Here is a 4,021-nt window from a genome sequence, read left to right as displayed (position 1 = left end):
TTGCCCAGAGTTCTTTACGTTATTCTCATTGAAAAATACTGGATTTATATCCACAATATTCTCATTACTGAAATTGAAACACATTAAAATTCTCAATTTTCTACGACGTCTAGGAGATAGAATATTTTCAGGAACAAGAAAATCATAATGATTTTCATCTCCATTCATAAGCATCTTTCCATGTTGTGCAATAGATCCATTGAAAGAATTCTCATCAACATATTTTTTTTCTCGACGTTCTCGATTAGTTTGGTGTTTACTCTTATGGACCAATGAAATGCCTATGGTTTGATACATAATAAATTGTCCATCCCGTTTTATAGACAGGCGGGCTGGTTCAATAATAAATATTCCCCTTTTTATCAATTCCGTAAGAGTGAGATCCTTCTGAATCAACATTACGTCCAGGCGCATTTCTCCTCTTTGAATAGAGGATATAGCAATTTCCCTTGGATTTATCAGTCTAAGCAGGAGGCAATATACCTTGATATTATTGATCATTCTTTGATTCAAAGAATCGTCCCATCTCAATTGAAAAAGCAAATATCTTTTTAGGAAGAACTCTAGTTCTGCTTCTCTGTTGCTCTTGTATTTTCTTTTCTTTCTCCTTTTTTTAATGTCTGATTCCGCGTAATCCTTTTCAACATATTTTTTTTTTTTTTGTGCATCTGATTCAAGATTCTCTTGGTTTCGTGCATCTGATCTAATATCCCCTTGGCCCGGCTGTTCTTCTTCTTTTTCTTTATTTCGGTTCTCTAATTCAAGATATTCTTTTTGATTAGATGATATACGAAGATCTTTTTTTTGATTTTCACTAATGTTTTTATTTTCACTAATGTTTTTATTTCCATGAAAATTTAAAAGAAGTAATTTGATTGGTATGATCCATGGTTTCATTTTATATGTATCATAAAGTCGCACAAATTCTGGGAAGAACCAAGATTCCAGATTCGATATGGGACGATATCGCATTTCTTCATTCATTCCCATCCAATCAAAAAAGTTTTTTTTTGATTGGGTGGGTTGATTTCTTGATGAATCGTGAAATAAAAAAGATCTTTTTTATCAATTATTTCATAATCATTAATCCCATTCTTAGTATTTTTATTAATATTGGTCCCAGTATCCATATCGGTCCAGGTATCAATATCGATATTTTTTCTAAGACAAAAATGCAGAATTCTCCACTCAAAATATTTTCTATCCGGATTTTTACCCGTATCCATAATAGACTCTTCTTCTAGATAATCACTAATAGCTATATCCCCCAGTACATAACATGATTCGGGTTTAGGTGTGTTGTCATTATAGGGAATCTCTCGGCCCCCATTTACTTTTAACGGGGATACATAAATATATGAGCTCTTCCTATCCTCATAATTAATATATTTACACGATAAAAGATCATATCTGTAGTGTTTTTTAAATTTTTCTTTTTGACTCGGCAATGAATTCACCGCGCAATCATTTTCTTTCTCGTAATAAATGAATTGGTCTTTTTCTTTTTCATATGAATCCCATTTTTTGGAATCTTTATTTTCAATCGTACGACGATGATTGACTCTAGTTCGCCATTTTTTCGATACTAATCTAGACCATCTATTCTGAGATAAATTGTATTGATAATGACGCTTTAACCAGTTTTTCCATTCATTCATTCTGGAATTCGAAAATTTCTTATGTCTTGGTTTGAAATCAAAAATTCCTCGTGTACCCAAATAGTCCTTTATTCTATGCTTAATAAAAGGAGATGCGCCATGATATTGAAGTACAGATATCAAGTGATACTTGTTAATAACTTCTTGGTTTTGTGATAATTTGTAAAATACATATGCTTGGGACAAGAAAGATAAGTTACAATAAATCTGTGAATTATTATTTCGAATATTCGAAATAGAAAGTGACTTTTGGATAGTCAAAATAAACTGAGTTGTATTTTGATTTGTTTCATCAATTCCTTCTTTATTTGTTTCATTATTGTAAATATATTTATCGATAAGATTTTTTGTTGATTCAAGGAAAAGTTGTGTATTAATCCTGGGAATGTTAATGGCACATAGAAAGATATCTATGTATATTCTTTCAATGAAATATTTTATAAAATATTGCGATTTACGTATTAATCGGGCACTTCTTTTTTTTGATCTCTGCCAAATATGTTTCTGTGATTCCGATCTTTCATCATCAAAACTTGTCTTGTTAGGACTAATATTTATATCTGTATCTGTAGTTAGAAATATTTTTTTCTTGTCTTTTTTTATTTTTTCTATTTGATTTTTGATTTTGGTTGTACTATCAGTCAGATCTTTCATTTTTTTTTCTGTCAGTGAATAATTTGTCCAATCCATGGATCTAATTTGAATAGTCGAGTCGTGAGTAATCTTATTACTGATTATGAAATCTTTTCCAGTTTCACTCGGTTGATAGCCTTTCCTCAACCCAAATAATAAAATTGAGTTCACTTTTGTAAGCTCTTTCATTATTCTTTTTATAAATAGAACTATTTTGATAACCCATCTTATTTTTTCTTTTGAGACCTTTAGACAACATTTTGTTCTTTCTTTTAAAATTCTGAAAACTCGAAAATATTTTTTTGAACTTTTCTCGTTTTTTTTTCGAGTTCTTTAAAAATGGGTTCAAAAAAAGAAGGTTCTTTTCGTGGAGAACCAAAAGGTAATTCAGTTTCCATTCCCCAGACCGTTAAAAAACAAAAATTTTCTATTTTTCCTTTGTTTTTCATTGGATCTCTATGATGAAATTGTAGTTTAGATCCCCGCCAAGGTTTCAGACAGAAAGGAAATAAGATCTTTATCTGAATCCCATCTGTTAACCAGTTTTTCGGAAATTCTGTTTCTGATAATTGAACACCATTATAGGTGCATTTAACATGCATTTCTTTATTCCACTCCTTCAAATCCTCGTACCACTCGGGAAATTGAAATAATAACATACGGCCAAGATTTTTAGCTATTATCAATGAAGGCAATATGATGTATTTTCTAAGAATCGATTGGGTTACTAACATAGAACCTCTTATTGCTTGAGCAAATATAATAGTATCCCAAGTTTCTGATATTGCTATCCGTTCATTCTCCTCTTTTTGCTCTTTCTTTTTTTTCTCTTTTTCTTTTGCCTCTTCCTCCTCAGAATCTGAGGTTTTGAGTTGCGGATCCTTTCCTATCCAATTCCTAAAAAGTGGATTAATCATTCCAGAGATATCAAAAGAGAAAAAAAATGTTTTGTCTATTCTGTCCAAAAAAAGCGGGGAATGCACATTTGTTTGAAACATTTCCCAAGTCACTGTTTTACGTCTTTGAGCGCGCATGGATCCTTTGATTAGATCCCGACGAAAATCCGATTGTTGTGAGTAACGTATCAAAGCCACTTCTTCCGCTTGATCACTATCATTATTAGTATTAGTACTAGTATGAGTATTGATATTCTGATCGTTATCAGTATAAATTACCACACGTTTGGCTTTTCTTGAACGAATACCAGGATCCTCCGTCGATCCTTCCTCATTTTCCGCCTCTTGTTCTTTCAAATCGTCGGTCAATTTATATGACCATCGAGGAACCTTTTTACCGATTTCCTTTATTCCAATGGATTTATTTCTAATAGTTTGATCGTTTGGATCAGTTTTAACTGCATCGAATAGAAATTTCAAACGTTTCATTTTATTTTCTGAGTCAAGTCTTCTTTGTTCGTCCAATAAAGTAAGTCCTTTCAAATTCAAACTAGGTCTTGATTCTTCAGCTAATTCACTGATTGAGTTCAAGGAATGATCAATGTCTGGCGATACTAATTCTTCATTAAATGCATCCATTTTATCTTCAAATTCTTGGTAATCAGAAAGATTGGGGAGGATACCATGAATCCTATTTATCCAAACCATTCCTATGGAATCCTCTGTCGAAATGATTGAATCATCCACGATTGGACGTGAATATCCTTTTTTTATTGTTCCACGATATGGTCCATTTAAAAAAGGATCATACACTCTAGGCAAGCATTCTTGTTC

This window comes from Tasmannia lanceolata, unplaced genomic scaffold (genome assembly GCF_043159265.1).
Source record: "Tasmannia lanceolata isolate RefF3 unplaced genomic scaffold, GAP_Taslan_0.1 ptg001176l, whole genome shotgun sequence".
Taxonomy (NCBI): Eukaryota; Viridiplantae; Streptophyta; class Magnoliopsida; order Canellales; family Winteraceae; genus Tasmannia; species Tasmannia lanceolata.
Note: the sequence above shows the minus strand (reverse complement) of the source record.